Source organism: Cololabis saira, unplaced genomic scaffold (assembly GCF_033807715.1).
Source record: "Cololabis saira isolate AMF1-May2022 unplaced genomic scaffold, fColSai1.1 scf059, whole genome shotgun sequence".
NCBI lineage: Eukaryota > Metazoa > Chordata > Actinopteri > Beloniformes > Belonidae > Cololabis > Cololabis saira.
The window spans coordinates 94,850-116,736 of record NW_026906223.1 but is presented as its reverse complement, the minus strand read 5'-3'; the positions used below and the strand labels follow the sequence as shown (position 1 = coordinate 116,736).

Below are 21,887 nucleotides of genomic sequence, written 5' to 3'. Positions count from 1 at the left end.
CTTACATAAGTCACTGGGGCTCGTCCGGGAATTGAACCCGGGACCTCTCGCACCCTAAGCGAGAATCATACTACTAGACCAACGAGCCATAAATCTCATAACTGGCAACACATAAAATGTTTTCTAAATTAAAAAAACAGATTCCCATGTCACATCATCATCAACATTTAGAAGCTCAAGCAGGGCCGTTGACATGCAAGTGTGACTGTGAGACTGTTAGATTGGGACGATCTCCATGGAAACAACATCAATTCGATGACTGAGTTTATTACAGAGTACACTAATTTCTGCGAAAAAGTTGAGAAAATCAGACAGTCAGTCAGTGTTTCAATGGTTGATACAGGGTATATTCCACCTCTGTGTCCAATGAGAAAAACCTGGACACAATTCTCTCTAAATACTCATAGGAACCTGGCTGACATCATACACCAGCTGAATTCCACCACTTGTTGCCATGATACTCTGTCAAAAGGGTTTTTTAAGAGTGTTGCACATTGTATGGCTTTCAGACATTTTGAATAAGTCTCAGCTTTCAGGTATTGTTCCTCTGTGCCAGTCTAGAGAGGTCACTTACGAACAGCTATAGGCCCGTATAAAACCTCCCCTTTCTTAGTAAAATCATAGAAAAAGCTGTTTTTCAACGTGTGTACAAACTCCTAACATTAAATAACTGTTTTGATGTTCTCCTTCACATCGCAGCACTCAGACAGTTCTAGTTAAAGTCCGTAATGACATCCGCTCCAACACGGATAGTGGCAACATTTCAATCGTGGTCTCACAGTGCTGCATTTGACATGGTTGACCATAATACCTTGATAGACCGGTTGAAGAACTAGGTGGGACTTTCTGGCACAGCACTTGCCTGGTTGAAGTCCTATGAGTTTTGCTACTTGGAGGAGAAAACTACAACTTACATAAGTCACTGGGGCTCGTCCGGGAATTGAACCCGGGACCTCTCGCACCCTAAGCGAGAATCATACTACTAGACCAACGAGCCATAAATCTCATAACTGGCAACACATAAAATTTTTTCTAAATTAAAAAAACAGATTCCCATGTCACATCATCATCAACATTTAGAAGCTCAAGCAGGGCTGTTGACATGCAAGTGTGACTGTGAGACTGTTAGATTGGGACGATCTCCATGGAAACAACATCAATTCGATGACTGAGTGCATTACAGAGTACACTAATTTCTGCGACAAAGTTGAGAAAATCAGACAGTCAGTCAGTGTTTCAATGGTAGATACAGGGTATATTCCACCTCTGTGTCCAATGAGAAAAACCTGGACACAATTCTCTCTAAATACTCATAGGAACCTGGCTGACATCATACACCAGCTGAATTCCACCACTTGTTGCCATGATACTCTGTCAAAAGGGTTTTTTAAGAGTGTTGCACATTGTATGGCTTTCAGACATTTTGAATAAGTCTCAGCTTTCAGGTATTGTTCCTCTGTGCTAGTCTAGAGAGGTCACTTACGAACAGCTATAGGCCCGTATAAAACCTCCCCTTTCTTAGTAAAATCATAGAAAAAGCTGTTTTTCAACGTGTGTACAAACTCCTAACATTAAATAACTGTTTTGATGTTCTCCTTCACATCGCAGCACTCAGACAGTTCTAGTTAAAGTCCGTAATGACATCCGCTCCAACACGGATAGTGGCAACATTTCAATCGTGGTCTCACAGTACTGCATTTGACATGGTTGACCATAATACCTTGATAGACCGGTTGAAGAACTAGGTGGGACTTTCTGGCACAGCACTTGCCTGGTTGAAGTCCTGTGAGTTTTGCTACTTGGAGGAGAAAACTACAACTTACATAAGTCACTGGGGCTCGTCCGGGAATTGAACCCGGGACCTCTCGCACCCTAAGCGAGAATCATACTACTAGACCAACGAGCCATAAATCTCATAACTGGCAACACATAAAATTTTTTCTAAATTAAAAAAACAGATTCCCATGTCACATCATCATCAACATTTAGAAGCTCAAGCAGGGCTGTTGACATGCAAGTGTGACTGTGAGACTGTTAGATTGGGACGATCTCCATGGAAACAACATCAATTCGATGACTGAGTGCATTACAGAGTACACTAATTTCTGCGACAAAGTTGAGAAAATCAGACAGTCAGTCAGTGTTTCAATGGTAGATACAGGGTATATTCCACCTCTGTGTCCAATGAGAAAAACCTGGACACAATTCTCTCTAAATACTCATAGGAACCTGGCTGACATCATACACCAGCTGAATTCCACCACTTGTTGCCATGATACTCTGTCAAAAGGGTTTTTTAAGAGTGTTGCACATTGTATGGCTTTCAGACATTTTGAATAAGTCTCAGCTTTCAGGTATTGTTCCTCTGTGCCAGTCTAGAGAGGTCACTTACGAACAGCTATAGGCCCGTATAAAACCTCCCCTTTCTTAGTAAAATCATAGAAAAAGCTGTTTTTCAACGTGTGTACAAACTCCTAACATTAAATAACTGTTTTGATGTTCTCCTTCACATCGCAGCACTCAGACAGTTCTAGTTAAATTCCGTAATGACATCCGCTCCAACACGGATAGTGGCAACATTTCAATCGTGGTCTCACAGTGCTGCATTTGACATGGTTGACCATAATACCTTGATAGACCGGTTGAAGAACTAGGTGGGACTTTCTGGCACAGCACTTGCCTGGTTGAAGTCCTATGAGTTTTGCTACTTGGAGGAGAAAACTACAACTAACATAAGTCACTGGGGCTCATCCGGGAATTGAACCCGGGACCTCTCGCACCCGAAGCGAGAATCATACTACTAGACCAACGAGCCATAAATCTCATAACTGGCAACACATAAAATTTTTTCTAAATTAAAAAAACAGATTCCCATGTCACATCATCATCAACATTTAGAAGCTCAAGCAGGGCTGTTGACATGCAAGTGTGACTGTGAGACTGTTAGATTGGGACGATCTCCATGGAAACAACATCAATTCGATGACTGAGTGCATTACAGAGTACACTAATTTCTGCGACAAAGTTGAGAAAATCAGACAGTCAGTCAGTGTTTCAATGGTAGATACAGGGTATATTCCACCTCTGTGTCCAATGAGAAAAACCTGGACACAATTCTCTCTAAATACTCATAGGAACCTGGCTGACATCATACACCAGCTGAATTCCACCACTTGTTGCCATGATACTCTGTCAAAAGGGTTTTTTAAGAGTGTTGCACATTGTATGGCTTTCAGACATTTTGAATAAGTCTCAGCTTTCAGGTATTGTTCCTCTGTGCCAGTCTAGAGAGGTCACTTACGAACAGCTATAGGCCCGTATAAAACCTCCCCTTTCTTAGTAAAATCATAGAAAAAGCAGTTTTTCAACGTGTGTACAAACTCCTAACATTAAATAACTGTTTTGATGTTCTCCTTCACATCGCAGCACTCAGACAGTTCTAGTTAAATTCCGTAATGACATCCGCTCCAACACGGATAGTGGCAACATTTCAATCGTGGTCTCACAGTGCTGCATTTGACATGGTTGACCATAATACCTTGATAGACCGGTTGAAGAACTAGGTGGGACTTTCTGGCACAGCACTTGCCTGGTTGAAGTCCTATGAGTTTTGCTACTTGGAGGAGAAAACTACAACTTACATAAGTCACTGGGGCTCATCCGGGAATTGAACCCGGGACCTCTCGCACCCGAAGCGAGAATCATACTACTAGACCAACGAGCCATAAATCTCATAACTGGCAACACATAAAATGTTTTCTAAATTAAAAAAACAGATTCCCATGTCACATCATCATCAACATTTAGAAGCTCAAGCAGGGCTGTTGACATGCAAGTGTGACTGTGAGACTGTTAGATTGGGACGATCTCCATGGAAACAACATCAATTCGATGACTGAGTGCATTACAGAGTACACTAATTTCTGCGACAAAGTTGAGAAAATCAGACAGTCAGTCAGTGTTTCAATGGTAGATACAGGGTATATTCCACCTCTGTGTCCAATGAGAAAAACCTGGACACAATTCTCTCTAAATACTCATAGGAACCTGGTTGACATCATACACCAGCTGAATTCCACCACTTGTTGCCATGATACTCTGTCAAAAGGGTTTTTTAAGAGTGTTGCACATTGTATGGCTTTCAGACATTTTGAATAAGTCTCAGCTTTCAGGTATTGTTCCTCTGTGCCAGTCTAGAGAGGTCACTTACGAACAGCTATAGGCCCGTATAAAACCTCCCCTTTCTTAGTAAAATCATAGAAAAAGCTGTTTTTCAACGTGTGTACAAACTCCTAACATTAAATAACTGTTTTGATGTTCTCCTTCACATCGCAGCACTCAGACAGTTCTAGTTAAATTCCGTAATGACATCCGCTCCAACACGGATAGTGGCAACATTTCAATCGTGGTCTCACAGTGCTGCATTTGACATGGTTGACCATAATACCTTGATAGACCGGTTGAAGAACTAGGTGGGACTTTCTGGCACAGCACTTGCCTGGTTGAAGTCCTATGAGTTTTGCTACTTGGAGGAGAAAACTACAACTTACATAAGTCACTGGGGCTCATCCGGGAATTGAACCCGGGACCTCTCGCACCCGAAGCGAGAATCATACTACTAGACCAACGAGCCATAAATCTCATAACTGGCAACACATAAAATGTTTTCTAAATTAAAAAAACAGATTCCCATGTCACATCATCATCAACATTTAGAAGCTCAAGCAGGGCTGTTGACATGCAAGTGTGACTGTGAGACTGTTAGATTGGGACGATCTCCATGGAAACAACATCAATTCGATGACTGAGTGCATTACAGAGTACACTAATTTCTGCGACAAAGTTGAGAAAATCAGACAGTCAGTCAGTGTTTCAATGGTAGATACAGGGTATATTCCACCTCTGTGTCCAATGAGAAAAACCTGGACACAATTCTCTCTAAATACTCATAGGAACCTGGCTGACATCATACACCAGCTGAATTCCACCACTTGTTGCCATGATACTCTGTCAAAAGGGTTTTTTAAGAGTGTTGCACATTGTATGGCTTTCAGACATTTTGAATAAGTCTCAGCTTTCAGGTATTGTTCCTCTGTGCCAGTCTAGAGAGGTCACTTACGAACAGCTATAGGCCCGTATAAAACCTCCCCTTTCTTAGTAAAATCATAGAAAAAGCTGTTTTTCAACGTGTGTACAAACTCCTAACATTAAATAACTGTTTTGATGTTCTCCTTCACATCGCAGCACTCAGACAGTTCTAGTTAAAGTCCGTAATGACATCCGCTCCAACACGGATAGTGGCAACATTTCAATCGTGGTCGCACAGTGCTGCATTTGACATGGTTGACCATAATACCTTGATAGACCGGTTGAAGAACTAGGTGGGACTTTCTGGCACAGCACTTGCCTGGTTGAAGTCCTATGAGTTTTGCTACTTGGAGGAGAAAACTACAACTTACATAAGTCACTGGGGCTCGTCCGGGAATTGAACCCGGGACCTCTCGCACCCTAAGCGAGAATCATACTACTAGACCAACGAGCCATAAATCTCATAACTGGCAACACATAAAATGTTTTCTAAATTAAAAAAACAGATTCCCATGTCACATCATCATCAACATTTAGAAGCTCAAGCAGGGCCGTTGACATGCAAGTGTGACTGTGAGACTGTTAGATTGGGACGATCTCCATGGAAACAACATCAATTCGATGACTGAGTTTATTACAGAGTACACTAATTTCTGCGAAAAAGTTGAGAAAATCAGACAGTCAGTCAGTGTTTCAATGGTTGATACAGGGTATATTCCACCTCTGTGTCCAATGAGAAAAACCTGGACACAATTCTCTCTAAATACTCATAGGAACCTGGCTGACATCATACACCAGCTGAATTCCACCACTTGTTGCCATGATACTCTGTCAAAAGGGTTTTTTAAGAGTGTTGCACATTGTATGGCTTTCAGACATTTTGAATAAGTCTCAGCTTTCAGGTATTGTTCCTCTGTGCCAGTCTAGAGAGGTCACTTACGAACAGCTATAGGCCCGTATAAAACCTCCCCTTTCTTAGTAAAATCATAGAAAAAGCTGTTTTTCAACGTGTGTACAAACTCCTAACATTAAATAACTGTTTTGATGTTCTCCTTCACATCGCAGCACTCAGACAGTTCTAGTTAAAGTCCGTAATGACATCCGCTCCAACACGGATAGTGGCAACATTTCAATCGTGGTCTCACAGTGCTGCATTTGACATGGTTGACCATAATACCTTGATAGACCGGTTGAAGAACTAGGTGGGACTTTCTGGCACAGCACTTGCCTTGTTGAAGTCCTATGAGTTTTGCTACTTGGAGGAGAAAACTACAACTTACATAAGTCACTGGGGCTCGTCCGGGAATTGAACCCGGGACCTCTCGCACCCTAAGCGAGAATCATACTACTAGACCAACGAGCCATAAATCTCATAACTGGCAACACATAAAATTTTTTCTAAATTAAAAAAACAGATTCCCATGTCACATCATCATCAACATTTAGAAGCTCAAGCAGGGCTGTTGACATGCAAGTGTGACTGTGAGACTGTTAGATTGGGACGATCTCCATGGAAACAACATCAATTCGATGACTGAGTGCATTACAGAGTACACTAATTTCTGCGACAAAGTTGAGAAAATCAGACAGTCAGTCAGTGTTTCAATGGTAGATACAGGGTATATTCCACCTCTGTGTCCAATGAGAAAAACCTGGACACAATTCTCTCTAAATACTCATAGGAACCTGGCTGACATCATACACCAGCTGAATTCCACCACTTGTTGCCATGATACTCTGTCAAAAGGGTTTTTTAAGAGTGTTGCACATTGTATGGCTTTCAGACATTTTGAATAAGTCTCAGCTTTCAGGTATTGTTCCTCTGTGCCAGTCTAGAGAGGTCACTTACGAACAGCTATAGGCCCGTATAAAACCTCCCCTTTCTTAGTAAAATCATAGAAAAAGCTGTTTTTCAACGTGTGTACAAACTCCTAACATTAAATAACTGTTTTGATGTTCTCCTTCACATCGCAGCACTCAGACAGTTCTAGTTAAAGTCCGTAATGACATCCGCTCCAACACGGATAGTGGCAACATTTCAATCGTGGTCTCACAGTGCTGCATTTGACATGGTTGACCATAATACCTTGATAGACCGGTTGAAGAACTAGGTGGGACTTTCTGGCACAGCACTTGCCTGGTTGAAGTCCTGTGAGTTTTGCTACTTGGAGGAGAAAACTACAACTTACATAAGTCACTGGGGCTCGTCCGGGAATTGAACCCGGGACCTCTCGCACCCTAAGCGAGAATCATACTACTAGACCAACGAGCCATAAATCTCATAACTGGCAACACATAAAATTTTTTCTAAATTAAAAAAACAGATTCCCATGTCACATCATCATCAACATTTAGAAGCTCAAGCAGGGCTGTTGACATGCAAGTGTGACTGTGAGACTGTTAGATTGGGACGATCTCCATGGAAACAACATCAATTCGATGACTGAGTGCATTACAGAGTACACTAATTTCTGCGACAAAGTTGAGAAAATCAGACAGTCAGTCAGTGTTTCAATGGTAGATACAGGGTATATTCCACCTCTGTGTCCAATGAGAAAAACCTGGACACAATTCTCTCTAAATACTCATAGGAACCTGGCTGACATCATACACCAGCTGAATTCCACCACTTGTTGCCATGATACTCTGTCAAAAGGGTTTTTTAAGAGTGTTGCACATTGTATGGCTTTCAGACATTTTGAATAAGTCTCAGCTTTCAGGTATTGTTCCTCTGTGCCAGTCTAGAGAGGTCACTTACGAACAGCTATAGGCCCGTATAAAACCTCCCCTTTCTTAGTAAAATCATAGAAAAAGCTGTTTTTCAACGTGTGTACAAACTCCTAACATTAAATAACTGTTTTGATGTTCTCCTTCACATCGCAGCACTCAGACAGTTCTAGTTAAAGTCCGTAATGACATCCGCTCCAACACGGATAGTGGCAACATTTCAATCGTGGTCGCACAGTGCTGCATTTGACATGGTTGACCATAATACCTTGATAGACCGGTTGAAGAACTAGGTGGGACTTTCTGGCACAGCACTTGCCTGGTTGAAGTCCTATGAGTTTTGCTACTTGGAGGAGAAAACTACAACTTACATAAGTCACTGGGGCTCGTCCGGGAATTGAACCCGGGACCTCTCGCACCCTAAGCGAGAATCATACTACTAGACCAACGAGCCATAAATCTCATAACTGGCAACACATAAAATTTTTTCTAAATTAAAAAAACAGATTCCCATGTCACATCATCATCAACATTTAGAAGCTCAAGCAGGGCTGTTGACATGCAAGTGTGACTGTGAGACTGTTAGATTGGGACGATCTCCATGGAAACAACATCAATTCGATGACTGAGTGCATTACAGAGTACACTAATTTCTGCGACAAAGTTGAGAAAATCAGACAGTCAGTCAGTGTTTCAATGGTAGATACAGGGTATATTCCACCTCTGTGTCCAATGAGAAAAACCTGGACACAATTCTCTCTAAATACTCATAGGAACCTGGCTGACATCATACACCAGCTGAATTCCACCACTTGTTGCCATGATACTCTGTCAAAAGGGTTTTTTAAGAGTGTTGCACATTGTATGGCTTTCAGACATTTTGAATAAGTCTCAGCTTTCAGGTATTGTTCCTCTGTGCCAGTCTAGAGAGGTCACTTACGAACAGCTATAGGCCCGTATAAAACCTCCCCTTTCTTAGTAAAATCATAGAAAAAGCTGTTTTTCAACGTGTGTACAAACTCCTAACATTAAATAACTGTTTTGATGTTCTCCTTCACATCGCAGCACTCAGACAGTTCTAGTTAAAGTCCGTAATGACATCCGCTCCAACACGGATAGTGGCAACATTTCAATCGTGGTCTCACAGTGCTGCATTTGACATGGTTGACCATAATACCTTGATAGACCGGTTGAAGAACTAGGTGGGACTTTCTGGCACAGCACTTGCCTGGTTGAAGTCCTGTGAGTTTTGCTACTTGGAGGAGAAAACTACAACTTACATAAGTCACTGGGGCTCGTCCGGGAATTGAACCCGGGACCTCTCGCACCCTAAGCGAGAATCATACTACTAGACCAACGAGCCATAAATCTCATAACTGGCAACACATAAAATTTTTTCTAAATTAAAAAAACAGATTCCCATGTCACATCATCATCAACATTTAGAAGCTCAAGCAGGGCTGTTGACATGCAAGTGTGACTGTGAGACTGTTAGATTGGGACGATCTCCATGGAAACAACATCAATTCGATGACTGAGTGCATTACAGAGTACACTAATTTCTGCGACAAAGTTGAGAAAATCAGACAGTCAGTCAGTGTTTCAATGGTAGATACAGGGTATATTCCACCTCTGTGTCCAATGAGAAAAACCTGGACACAATTCTCTCTAAATACTCATAGGAACCTGGCTGACATCATACACCAGCTGAATTCCACCACTTGTTGCCATGATACTCTGTCAAAAGGGTTTTTTAAGAGTGTTGCACATTGTATGGCTTTCAGACATTTTGAATAAGTCTCAGCTTTCAGGTATTGTTCCTCTGTGCCAGTCTAGAGAGGTCACTTACGAACAGCTATAGGCCCGTATAAAACCTCCCCTTTCTTAGTAAAATCATAGAAAAAGCAGTTTTTCAACGTGTGTACAAACTCCTAACATTAAATAACTGTTTTGATGTTCTCCTTCACATCGCAGCACTCAGACAGTTCTAGTTAAATTCCGTAATGACATCCGCTCCAACACGGATAGTGGCAACATTTCAATCGTGGTCTCACAGTGCTGCATTTGACATGGTTGACCATAATACCTTGATAGACCGGTTGAAGAACTAGGTGGGACTTTCTGGCACAGCACTTGCCTGGTTGAAGTCCTATGAGTTTTGCTACTTGGAGGAGAAAACTACAACTTACATAAGTCACTGGGGCTCATCCGGGAATTGAACCCGGGACCTCTCGCACCCGAAGCGAGAATCATACTACTAGACCAACGAGCCATAAATCTCATAACTGGCAACACATAAAATGTTTTCTAAATTAAAAAAACAGATTCCCATGTCACATCATCATCAACATTTAGAAGCTCAAGCAGGGCTGTTGACATGCAAGTGTGACTGTGAGACTGTTAGATTGGGACGATCTCCATGGAAACAACATCAATTCGATGACTGAGTGCATTACAGAGTACACTAATTTCTGCGACAAAGTTGAGAAAATCAGACAGTCAGTCAGTGTTTCAATGGTAGATACAGGGTATATTCCACCTCTGTGTCCAATGAGAAAAACCTGGACACAATTCTCTCTAAATACTCATAGGAACCTGGTTGACATCATACACCAGCTGAATTCCACCACTTGTTGCCATGATACTCTGTCAAAAGGGTTTTTTAAGAGTGTTGCACATTGTATGGCTTTCAGACATTTTGAATAAGTCTCAGCTTTCAGGTATTGTTCCTCTGTGCCAGTCTAGAGAGGTCACTTACGAACAGCTATAGGCCCGTATAAAACCTCCCCTTTCTTAGTAAAATCATAGAAAAAGCTGTTTTTCAACGTGTGTACAAACTCCTAACATTAAATAACTGTTTTGATGTTCTCCTTCACATCGCAGCACTCAGACAGTTCTAGTTAAATTCCGTAATGACATCCGCTCCAACACGGATAGTGGCAACATTTCAATCGTGGTCTCACAGTGCTGCATTTGACATGGTTGACCATAATACCTTGATAGACCGGTTGAAGAACTAGGTGGGACTTTCTGGCACAGCACTTGCCTGGTTGAAGTCCTATGAGTTTTGCTACTTGGAGGAGAAAACTACAACTTACATAAGTCACTGGGGCTCATCCGGGAATTGAACCCGGGACCTCTCGCACCCGAAGCGAGAATCATACTACTAGACCAACGAGCCATAAATCTCATAACTGGCAACACATAAAATGTTTTCTAAATTAAAAAAACAGATTCCCATGTCACATCATCATCAACATTTAGAAGCTCAAGCAGGGCTGTTGACATGCAAGTGTGACTGTGAGACTGTTAGATTGGGACGATCTCCATGGAAACAACATCAATTCGATGACTGAGTGCATTACAGAGTACACTAATTTCTGCGACAAAGTTGAGAAAATCAGACAGTCAGTCAGTGTTTCAATGGTAGATACAGGGTATATTCCACCTCTGTGTCCAATGAGAAAAACCTGGACACAATTCTCTCTAAATACTCATAGGAACCTGGCTGACATCATACACCAGCTGAATTCCACCACTTGTTGCCATGATACTCTGTCAAAAGGGTTTTTTAAGAGTGTTGCACATTGTATGGCTTTCAGACATTTTGAATAAGTCTCAGCTTTCAGGTATTGTTCCTCTGTGCCAGTCTAGAGAGGTCACTTACGAACAGCTATAGGCCCGTATAAAACCTCCCCTTTCTTAGTAAAATCATAGAAAAAGCTGTTTTTCAACGTGTGTACAAACTCCTAACATTAAATAACTGTTTTGATGTTCTCCTTCACATCGCAGCACTCAGACAGTTCTAGTTAAATTCCGTAATGACATCCGCTCCAACACGGATAGTGGCAACATTTCAATCGTGGTCTCACAGTGCTGCATTTGACATGGTTGACCATAATACCTTGATAGACCGGTTGAAGAACTAGGTGGGACTTTGTGGCACAGCACTTGCCTGGTTGAAGTCCTATGAGTTTTGCTACTTGGAGGATAAAACTACAACTTACATAAGTCACTGGGGCTCATCCGGGAATTGAACCCGGGACCTCTCGCACCCGAAGCGAGAATCATACTACTAGACCAACGAGCCATCAATCTCATAACTGGCAACACATGAAATGTTTTCTAAATTAAAAAAACAGATTCCCATGTCACATCATCATCAACATTTAGAAGCTCAAGCAGGGCTGTTGACATGCAAGTGTGACTGTGAGACTGTTAGATTGGGACGATCTCCATGGAAACAACATCAATTCGATGACTGAGTGCATTACAAGGTACACTAATTTCTGCGACAAAGTTGAGAAAATCAGACAGTCAGTCAGTGTTTCAATGGTAGATACAGGGTATATTCCACCTCTGTGTCCAATGAGAAAAACCTGGACACAATTCTCTCTAAATACTCATAGGAACCTGGCTGACATCATACACCAGCTGAATTCCACCACTTGTTGCCATGATACTCTGTCAAAAGGGTTTTTTAAGAGTGTTGCACATTGTATGGCTTTCAGACATTTTGAATAAGTCTCAGCTTTCAGGTATTGTTCCTCTGTGCCAGTCTAGAGAGGTCACTTACGAACAGCTATAGGCCCGTATAAAACCTCCCCTTTCTTAGTAAAATCATAGAAAAAGCTATTTTTCAACGTGTGTACAAACTCCTAACATTAAATAACTGTTTTGATGTTCTCCTTCACATCGCAGCACTCAGACAGTTCTAGTTAAATTCCGTAATGACATCCGCTCCAACACGGATAGTGGCAACATTTCAATCGTGGTCTCACAGTGCTGCATTTGACATGGTTGACCATAATACCTTGATAGACCGGTTGAAGAACTAGGTGGGACTTTCTGGCACAGCACTTGCCTGGTTGAAGTCCTATGAGTTTTGCTACTTGGAGGATAAAACTAAAACTTACATAAGTCACTGGGGCTCGTCCGGGAATTGAACCCGGGACCTCTCGCACCCGAAGCGAGAATCATACTACTAGACCAACGAGCCATAAATCTCATAACTGGCAACACATAAAATGTTTTCTAAATTAAAAAAACAGATTCCCATGTCACATCATCATCAACATTTAGAAGCTCAAGCAGGGCTGTTGACATGCAAGTGTGACTGTGAGACTGTTAGATTGGGACGATCTCCATGGAAACAACATCAATTCGATGACTGAGTGCATTACAGAGTACACTAATTTCTGCGACAAAGTTGAGAAAATCAGACAGTCAGTCAGTGTTTCAATGGTAGATACAGGGTATATTCCACCTCTGTGTCCAATGAGAAAAACCTGGACACAATTCTCTCTAAATACTCATAGGAACCTGGTTGACATCATACACCAGCTGAATTCCACCACTTGTTGCCAATATACTCTGTCAAAAGGGTTTTTTAAGAGTGTTGCACATTGTATGGCTTTCAGACATTTTGAATAAGTCTCAGCTTTCAGGTATTGTTCCTCTGTGCCAGTCTAGAGAGGTCACTTACGAACAGCTATAGGCCCGTATAAAACCTCCCCTTTCTTAGTAAAATCATAGAAAAAGCTGTTTTTCAACGTGTGTACAAACTCCTAACATTAAATAACTGTTTTGATGTTCTCCTTCACATCGCAGCACTCAGACAGTTCTAGTTAAAGTCCGTAATGACATCCGCTCCAACACGGATAGTGGCAACATTTCAATCGTGGTCTCACAGTGCTGCATTTGACATGGTTGACCATAATACCTTGATAGACCGGTTGAAGAACTAGGTGGGACTTTCTGGCACAGCACTTGTCTGGTTGAAGTCCTATGAGTTTTGCTACTTGGAGGAGAAAACTACAACTTACATAAGTCACTGGGGCTCGTCCGGGAATTGAACCCGGGACCTCTCGCTCCCTAAGCGAGAATCATACTACTAGACCAACGAGCCATAAATCTCATAACTGGCAACACATAAAATGTTTTCTAAATTAAAAAAACAGATTCCCATGTCACATCATCATCAACATTTAGAAGCTCAAGCAGGGCCGTTGACATGCAAGTGTGACTGTGAGACTGTTAGATTGGGATGATCTCCATGGAAACAACATCAATTCGATGACTGAGTGCATTACAGAGTACACTAATTTCTGCGACAAAGTTGAGAAAATCAGACAGTCAGTCAGTGTTTCAATGGTATATACAGGGTATATTCCACCTCTGTGTCCAATGAGAAAAACCTGGACACAATTCTCTCTAAATACTCATAGGAACCTGGCTGACATCATACACCAGCTGAATTCCACCACTTGTTGCCATGATACTCTGTCAAAAGGGTTTTTTAAGAGTGTTGCACATTGTATGGCTTTCAGACATTTTGAATAAGTCTCAGCTTTCAGGTATTGTTCCTCTGTGCCAGTCTAGAGAGGTCACTTACGAACAGCTATAGGCCCGTATAAAACCTCCCCTTTCTCAGTAAAATCATAGAAAAAGCTGTTTTTCAACGTGTGTACCAATTCCTAACATTAAATAACTGTTTTGATGTTCTCCTTCACATCGCAGCACTCAGACAGTTCTAGTTAAAGTCCGTAATGACATCCGCTCCAACACGGATAGTGGCAACATTTCAATCGTGGTCTCACAGTGCTGCATTTGACATGGTTGACCATAATACCTTGATAGACCGGTTGAAGAACTAGGTGGGACTTTCTGGCACAGCACTTGCCTGGTTGAAGTCCTATGAGTTTTGCTACTTGGAGGAGAAAACTACAACTTACATAAGTCACTGGGGCTCGTCCGGGAATTGAACCCGGGACCTCTCGCACCCGAAGCGAGAATCATACTACTAGACCAACGAGCCATAAATCTCATAACTGGCAACACATAAAATGTTTTCTAAATTAAAAAAACGATTCCCATGTCACATCATCATCAACATTTAGAAGCTCAAGCAGGGCTGTTGACATGCAAGTGTGACTGTGAGACTGTTAGATTGGGACGATCTCCATGGAAACAACATCCATTCTATGAGTGAGTGCATTACAGAGTACACTAATTTCTGCGACAAAGTTGAGAAAATCAGACAGTCAGTCAGTGTTTCAATGGTAGATACAGGGTATATTCCACCTCTGTGTCCAATGAGAAAAACCTGGACACAATTCTCTCTAAATACTCATAGGAACCTGGTTGACATCATACACCAGCTGAATTCCACCACTTGTTGCCAATATACTCTGTCAAAAGGGTTTTTTAAGAGTGTTGCACATTGTATGGCTTTCAGACATTTTGAATAAGTCTCAGCTTTCAGGTATTGTTCCTCTGTGCCAGTCTAGAGAGGTCACTTACGAACAGCTATAGGCCCGTATAAAACCTCCCCTTTCTTAGTAAAATCATAGAAAAAGCTGTTTTTCAACGTGTGTACAAACTCCTAACATTAAATAACTGTTTTGATGTTCTCCTTCACATCGCAGCACTCAGACAGTTCTAGTTAAAGTCCGTAATGACATCCGCTCCAACACGGATAGTGGCAACATTTCAATCGTGGTCTCACAGTGCTGCATTTGACATGGTTGACCATAATACCTTGATAGACCGGTTGAAGAACTAGGTGGGACTTTCTGGCACAGCACTTGTCTGGTTGAAGTCCTATGAGTTTTGCTACTTGGAGGAGAAAACTACAACTTACATAAGTCACTGGGGCTCGTCCGGGAATTGAACCCGGGACCTCTCGCTCCCTAAGCGAGAATCATACTACTAGACCAACGAGCCATAAATCTCATAACTGGCAACACATAAAATGTTTTCTAAATTAAAAAAACAGATTCCCATGTCACATCATCATCAACATTTAGAAGCTCAAGCAGGGCCGTTGACATGCAAGTGTGACTGTGAGACTGTTAGATTGGGATGATCTCCATGGAAACAACATCAATTCGATGACTGAGTGCATTACAGAGTACACTAATTTCTGCGACAAAGTTGAGAAAATCAGACAGTCAGTCAGTGTTTCAATGGTATATACAGGGTATATTCCACCTCTGTGTCCAATGAGAAAAACCTGGACACAATTCTCTCTAAATACTCATAGGAACCTGGCTGACATCATACACCAGCTGAATTCCACCACTTGTTGCCATGATACTCTGTCAAAAGGGTTTTTTAAGAGTGTTGCACATTGTATGGCTTTCAGACATTTTGAATAAGTCTCAGCTTTCAGGTATTGTTCCTCTGTGCCAGTCTAGAGAGGTCACTTACGAACAGCTATAGGCCCGTATAAAACCTCCCCTTTCTCAGTAAAATCATAGAAAAAGCTGTTTTTCAACGTGTGTACCAATTCCTAACATTAAATAACTGTTTTGATGTTCTCCTTCACATCGCAGCACTCAGACAGTTCTAGTTAAAGTCCGTAATGACATCCGCTCCAACACGGATAGTGGCAACATTTCAATCGTGGTCTCACAGTGCTGCATTTGACATGGTTGACCATAATACCTTGATAGACCGGTTGAAGAACTAGGTGGGACTTTCTGGCACAGCACTTGCCTGGTTGAAGTCCTATGAGTTTTGCTACTTGGAGGAGAAAACTACAACTTACATAAGTCACTGGGGCTCGTCCGGGAATTGAACCCGGGACCTCTCGCACCCGAAGCGAGAATCATACTACTAGACCAACGAGCCATAAATCTCATAACTGGCAACACATAAAATGTTTTCTAAATTAAAAAAACAGATTCCCATGTCACATCATCATCAACATTTAGAAGCTCAAGCAGGGCTGTTGACATGCAAGTGTGACTGTGAGACTGTTAGATTGGGACGATCTCCATGGAAACAACATCCATTCTATGACTGAGTGCATTACAGAGTACACTAATTTCTGCGACAAAGTTGAGAAAATCAGACAGTCAGTCAGTGTTTCAATGGTAGATACAGGGTATATTCCACCTCTGTGTCCAATGAGAAAAACCTGGACACAATTATCTCTAAATACTCATAGGAACCTGGCTGACATCATACACCAGCTGAATTCCACCACTTGTTGCCATGATACTCTGTCAAAAGGGTTTTTTAAGAGTGTTGCACATTGTATGGCTTTCAGACATTTTGAATAAGTCTCAGCTTTCAGGTATTGTTCCTCTGTGCCAGTCTAGAGAGGTCACTTACGAACAGCTATAGGCCCGTATAAAACCTCCCCTTTCTTAGTAAAATCATAGAAAAAGCTGTTTTTCAACGTGTGTACAAACTCCTAACATTAAATAACTGTTTTGATGTTGTCCTTCACATCGCAGCACTCAGACAGTTCTAGTTAAAGTCCGTAATGACATCCGCTCCAACACGGATAGTGGCAACATTTCAATCGTGGTCTCACAGTGCTGCATTTGACATGGTTGACCATAATACCTTGATAGACCGGTTGAAGAACTAGGTGGGACTTTCTGGCACAGCACTTGCCTGGTTGAAGTCCTATGAGTTTTGCTACTTGGAGGAGAAAACTAAAACTTACATAAGTCACTGGGGCTCGTCCGGGAATTGAACCCGGGACCTCTCGCACCCTAAGCGAGAATCATACTACTAGACCAACGAGCCATAAATCTCATAACTGGCAACACATAAAATGTTTTCTAAATTAAAAAAACAGATTCCCATGTCACATCATCATCAACATTTAGAAGCTCAAGCAGGGCTGTTGACATGCAAGTGTGACTGTGAGACTGTTAGATTGGGACGATCTCCATGGAAACAACATCAATTCGATGACTGAGTGCATTACAGAGTACACTAATTTCTGCGACAAAGTTGAGAAAATCAGACAGTCAGTCAGTGTTTCAATGGTAGATACAGGGTATATTCCACCTCTGTGTCCAATGAGAAAAACCTGGACACAATTCTCTCTAAATACTCATAGGAACCTGGCTGACATCATACACCAGCTGAATTCCACCACTTGTTGCCATGATACTCTGTCAAAAGGGTTTTTTAAGAGTATTGCACATTGTATGGCTTTCAGACATTTTGAATAAGTCTCAGCTTTCAGGTATTGTTCCTCTGTGCCAGTCTAGAGAGGTCACTTACGAACAGCTATAGGCCCGTATAAAACCTCCCCTTTCTAAGTAAAATCATAGAAAAAGCTGTTTTTCAACGTGTGTACAAACTCCTAACATTAAATAACTGTTTTGATGTTCTCCTTCACATCGCAGCACTCAGACAGTTCTAGTTAAAGTTCGTAATGACATCCGCTCCAACACGGATAGTGGCAACATTTCAATCGTGGTCTCACAGTGCTGCATTTGACATGGTTGACCATAATACCTTGATAGACCGGTTGAAGAACTAGGTGGGACTTTCTGGCACAGCACTTGCCTGGTTGAAGTCCTATGAGTTTTGCTACTTGGAGGAGAAAACAACAACTTACATAAGTCACTGGGGCTCGTCCGGGAATTGAACCCGGGACCTCTTGCACCCGAAGCGAGAATCATACTACTAGACCAACGAGCCATAAATCTCATAACTGGCAACACATAAAATGTTTTCTAAATTAAAAAAACAGATTCCCATGTCACATCATCATCAACATTTAGAAGCTCAAGCAGGGCTGTTGACATGCAAGTGTGACTGTGAGACTGTTAGATTGGGACGATCTCCATGGAAACAACATCAATTCGATGACTGAGTGCATTACAGAGTACACTAATTTCTGCGACAAAGTTGAGAAAATCAGACAGTCAGTCAGTGTTTCAATGGTAGATACAGGGTATATTCCACCTCTGTGTCCAATGAGAAAAACCTGGACACAATTCTCTCTAAATACTCATAGGAACCTGGCTGACATCATACACCAGCTGAATTCCACCACTTGTTGCCATGATACTCTGTCAAAAGGGTTTTTTAAGAGTGTTGCACATTGTATGGCTTTCAGACATTTTGAATAAGTCTCAGCTTTCAGGTATTGTTCCTCTGTGCCAGTCTAGAGAGGTCACTTACGAACAGCTATAGGCCCGTATAAAACCTCCCCTTTCTCAGTAAAATCATAGAAAAAGCTGTTTTTCAACGTGTGTACCAATTCCTAACATTAAATAACTGTTTTGATGTTCTCCTTCACATCGCAGCACTCAGACAGTTCTAGTTAAAGTCCGTAATGACATCCGCTCCAACACGGATAGTGGCAACATTTCAATCGTGGTCTCACAGTGCTGCATTTGACATGGTTGACCATAATACCTTGATAGACCGGTTGAAGAACTAGGTGGGACTTTCTGGCACAGCACTTGCCTGGTTGAAGTCCTATGAGTTTTGCTACTTGGAGGAGAAAACTACAACTTACATAAGTCACTGGGGCTCGTCCGGGAATTGAACCCGGGACCTCTCGCACCCGAAGCGAGAATCATACTACTAGACCAACGAGCCATAAATCTCATAACTGGCAACACATAAAATGTTTTCTAAATTAAAAAAACAGATTCCCATGTCACATCATCATCAACATTTAGAAGCTCAAGCAGGGCTGTTGACATGCAAGTGTGACTGTGAGACTGTTAGATTGGGACGATCTCCATGGAAACAACATCCATTCTATGACTGAGTGCATTACAGAGTACACTAATTTCTGCGACAAAGTTGAGAAAATCAGACAGTCAGTCAGTGTTTCAATGGTAGATACAGGGTATATTCCACCTCTGTGTCCAATGAGAAAAACCTGGACACAATTATCTCTAAATTTCTCCAACACGGATTTCTCTCATGAGGGCGTGACGTGAGAGGACGCTGGCACTGATTGTTTGCCGCTTCTCCGTCAGAACTACGCAGCTTTTACCTATTTTTCTACTTTTAAATCAGTGTCAAAGTTAGTTTTAAAGTCAGTCTTTTAGTCTTAGTTTTTTTCTTGTCTGTTCGGCAACTCTACGGCCAACAGCAAGCCATACTGCTGTTATTACAACCCGGACGGCTTGCCTACCTCTGACATCTGGCTGGCTCCAGCTTTTCACCCCCTGGAGCATCGGATTACCTCCAAACTCTTCACCTGACCCAGCTGTCGGCTCTTCAGCATCGTTGTGAGGCTAAAGCGGTCTCGCCGGGTTCTGCCCCGGAGCGAGGAAACCACAACAAACCTCCGCAGCCATCCGCCGCCAGCTGCCAGCCCTCGGGCCCCCGGTGAATAAGCATTTATCCGGGTCCTGCCCTAAAGCGGAGAGTCGAGCTGGCATTGTAGGCTACTGTGACTGTGAGGCTAAAGCGGCCGGGCTACGTTTGCCTCGGACCGCAGCAATCCTCCTCAGTTAGCCCCGAGTGCTACCGGCTAACAACATCCAGGGCTTCCAACTCCCTGCAACAATGCTGCTGCATTACTCCATCTCACGCCTCCTTCACCTGAACAGCCACGCAATTCCAACGTGTGTTTCAGTCATCAAACATCTGGGACTTCTTCGCAGACCACGTTACATCCACAGAAGTTCCCGGCATAACTCCGTTTACTCCCAGCCCGGCCATAACATTCCATCCACCCGCTCAGCTGAGCGCCCCGTCGCATCTGTTCTACGTCATCAGAACACTGCCGCCTCCAGAGCTTGTAGCCTTGGAAACACCGCAAGAATGTTACAGCCCGGGCGGCAGCATGGAAAACGTGGAGTGGAACGTGGAGTGGATTTCCATGTACTCATTCCCATTCAGAGACACACCATTCTACCAACAGTCAAAATAGAGCTTTTTAATGCTCAATCCCTCACTCTCAAAGCTCCTCTCATCAACGAACATATTCTGGACAAGGGCTTGGATGTCATGTGTCTCACCGAAACCTGGCATCAGCCCGGGGTTTTCTCAAGCCTTAATGCAGCCTGTCCACCAGGTTACTGCTACATACAGAAAGCCCGCAGTACTGGTCGGGGTGGTGGCCTCGCCATTTTTCACAAAAATGAGCTGGAAATATCACCCCTCCCTCTCACCCCTCCATCCTCTTTTGAATGCCTTGCTGTTCACTGTAAACCACCTCTCCAAATGACAATACTGCTTATCTACCGGCCACCCAAACTGAAACCAAATTCTGTCTTCATCTCTGAAATCCATGACCTTCTCACATCACTCTGCACCTCATCCTCAAACATAATAATCCTTGGAGATGCCAACATTCACGTCGACGACCCCTCCTGCCCCTTTGCATCTGAATTCCTGCAACTCATCAACTCCCTCAACCTCTCACAGCATGTCCATGTCCCCACACACAGGAAGGGCCACACACTCGATTTGGTCATCACTGACACTGCTCCAGTCAGCAATCTGGTCGCATATGAAATGGGAGTGTCCGATCACAAGGCCATTTCCTTCATCCTGCCATTTCCCTCCTCCCACGCTAAACCCAAACGTCAAATAAACTTCAGGAGCTTAAAAAACATAAACCCGGACACCCTGACTGCAGACCTCAACCATCTCTCCTCTACCACCCATTCATCAGCCACTGAGTCGGTGGCATTCTACAATTCCTCACTGAGCAGTCTCCTTGACACCCATGCCCCACTTCAAACCAGAACTGTCAGATTTTCCCGTTCAGCTCCATGGTTCACTTCCGAGCTGCGAAAAATGAAGGCGGCTGGCCGTGTCCTAGAACGGCGTCATATTACATCTGGTCTAACGGTACACAAATTGGCCTACAGGGACCACCAAAAGGCATACTCCGAGGCCCTCAGAAAGACACGGACCAACTTCTACTCCAACATCATCAATAACAACCCTGGCAACTCTAAACAGCTCTTTTCAACCATAGACCACTTCCTAAAACCACAAACCCCCTCAAACAGAGCAGCCACAACCAAACAGTGTGACGAATTCCATGCATTCTTCAAAACAAAAGTCGACAATATTCGTTCCTCCCTCTCCGCCCCCCCTAATTCTTCTGCCCCAACAGCCAGCCCACAGCCTGGGCCTTCCCAGCCTCTCTGCTGCTTTTCTTCCACCACGCAGCAGGAGGTTGAAGACACCATCGGCCGCATGAAGCCCTCCACCTGTTCCCTGGACCCCCTTCCCACATCCCTGGTCAAACTGCACATCAAAGCCATAAGCCCCCTGATCACAGAAGCAATTAACCTCTCCCTTCAGTCCGGCCACGTTCCCCCAGCTCTGAAAACGGC

General features: G+C 42.9%; 22 non-coding genes across 22 annotated transcripts; all 22 read right to left on the bottom strand.

Annotated features, from left to right (window-relative positions):
- Positions 1-16: 16 nt before the first annotated feature.
- On the bottom strand, positions 17-88 carry trnap-agg (transfer RNA proline (anticodon AGG)). The gene has a single exon. It is a non-coding gene; the product is annotated as a tRNA-Pro (tRNA).
- An 837-nt stretch (positions 89-925) lies between these two features.
- Positions 926-997, bottom strand: trnap-agg (transfer RNA proline (anticodon AGG)). The gene has a single exon. It is a non-coding gene; the product is annotated as a tRNA-Pro (tRNA).
- Positions 998-1,834: 837 nt separating this feature from the next.
- trnap-agg (transfer RNA proline (anticodon AGG)) lies at positions 1,835-1,906 on the bottom strand. Its single transcript has one exon. It is a non-coding gene; the product is annotated as a tRNA-Pro (tRNA).
- Positions 1,907-2,743: 837 nt separating this feature from the next.
- Positions 2,744-2,815, bottom strand: trnap-cgg (transfer RNA proline (anticodon CGG)). The gene has a single exon. It is a non-coding gene; the product is annotated as a tRNA-Pro (tRNA).
- An 837-nt stretch (positions 2,816-3,652) lies between these two features.
- Positions 3,653-3,724, bottom strand: trnap-cgg (transfer RNA proline (anticodon CGG)). The gene has a single exon. It is a non-coding gene; the product is annotated as a tRNA-Pro (tRNA).
- Positions 3,725-4,561: 837 nt separating this feature from the next.
- Positions 4,562-4,633, bottom strand: trnap-cgg (transfer RNA proline (anticodon CGG)). The gene has a single exon. It is a non-coding gene; the product is annotated as a tRNA-Pro (tRNA).
- Positions 4,634-5,470: 837 nt separating this feature from the next.
- On the bottom strand, positions 5,471-5,542 carry trnap-agg (transfer RNA proline (anticodon AGG)). The gene has a single exon. It is a non-coding gene; the product is annotated as a tRNA-Pro (tRNA).
- An 837-nt stretch (positions 5,543-6,379) lies between these two features.
- On the bottom strand, positions 6,380-6,451 carry trnap-agg (transfer RNA proline (anticodon AGG)). The gene has a single exon. It is a non-coding gene; the product is annotated as a tRNA-Pro (tRNA).
- An 837-nt stretch (positions 6,452-7,288) lies between these two features.
- Positions 7,289-7,360, bottom strand: trnap-agg (transfer RNA proline (anticodon AGG)). The gene has a single exon. It is a non-coding gene; the product is annotated as a tRNA-Pro (tRNA).
- Positions 7,361-8,197: 837 nt separating this feature from the next.
- On the bottom strand, positions 8,198-8,269 carry trnap-agg (transfer RNA proline (anticodon AGG)). The gene has a single exon. It is a non-coding gene; the product is annotated as a tRNA-Pro (tRNA).
- Positions 8,270-9,106: 837 nt separating this feature from the next.
- On the bottom strand, positions 9,107-9,178 carry trnap-agg (transfer RNA proline (anticodon AGG)). The gene has a single exon. It is a non-coding gene; the product is annotated as a tRNA-Pro (tRNA).
- An 837-nt stretch (positions 9,179-10,015) lies between these two features.
- Positions 10,016-10,087, bottom strand: trnap-cgg (transfer RNA proline (anticodon CGG)). The gene has a single exon. It is a non-coding gene; the product is annotated as a tRNA-Pro (tRNA).
- An 837-nt stretch (positions 10,088-10,924) lies between these two features.
- trnap-cgg (transfer RNA proline (anticodon CGG)) lies at positions 10,925-10,996 on the bottom strand. The gene has a single exon. It is a non-coding gene; the product is annotated as a tRNA-Pro (tRNA).
- An 837-nt stretch (positions 10,997-11,833) lies between these two features.
- On the bottom strand, positions 11,834-11,905 carry trnap-cgg (transfer RNA proline (anticodon CGG)). Its single transcript has one exon. It is a non-coding gene; the product is annotated as a tRNA-Pro (tRNA).
- Positions 11,906-12,742: 837 nt separating this feature from the next.
- On the bottom strand, positions 12,743-12,814 carry trnap-cgg (transfer RNA proline (anticodon CGG)). The gene has a single exon. It is a non-coding gene; the product is annotated as a tRNA-Pro (tRNA).
- Positions 12,815-13,651: 837 nt separating this feature from the next.
- Positions 13,652-13,723, bottom strand: trnap-agg (transfer RNA proline (anticodon AGG)). Its single transcript has one exon. It is a non-coding gene; the product is annotated as a tRNA-Pro (tRNA).
- An 837-nt stretch (positions 13,724-14,560) lies between these two features.
- On the bottom strand, positions 14,561-14,632 carry trnap-cgg (transfer RNA proline (anticodon CGG)). The gene has a single exon. It is a non-coding gene; the product is annotated as a tRNA-Pro (tRNA).
- An 836-nt stretch (positions 14,633-15,468) lies between these two features.
- trnap-agg (transfer RNA proline (anticodon AGG)) lies at positions 15,469-15,540 on the bottom strand. Its single transcript has one exon. It is a non-coding gene; the product is annotated as a tRNA-Pro (tRNA).
- Positions 15,541-16,377: 837 nt separating this feature from the next.
- On the bottom strand, positions 16,378-16,449 carry trnap-cgg (transfer RNA proline (anticodon CGG)). The gene has a single exon. It is a non-coding gene; the product is annotated as a tRNA-Pro (tRNA).
- An 837-nt stretch (positions 16,450-17,286) lies between these two features.
- trnap-agg (transfer RNA proline (anticodon AGG)) lies at positions 17,287-17,358 on the bottom strand. The gene has a single exon. It is a non-coding gene; the product is annotated as a tRNA-Pro (tRNA).
- Positions 17,359-18,195: 837 nt separating this feature from the next.
- trnap-cgg (transfer RNA proline (anticodon CGG)) lies at positions 18,196-18,267 on the bottom strand. Its single transcript has one exon. It is a non-coding gene; the product is annotated as a tRNA-Pro (tRNA).
- Positions 18,268-19,104: 837 nt separating this feature from the next.
- Positions 19,105-19,176, bottom strand: trnap-cgg (transfer RNA proline (anticodon CGG)). Its single transcript has one exon. It is a non-coding gene; the product is annotated as a tRNA-Pro (tRNA).
- Positions 19,177-21,887: the final 2,711 nt, after the last annotated feature.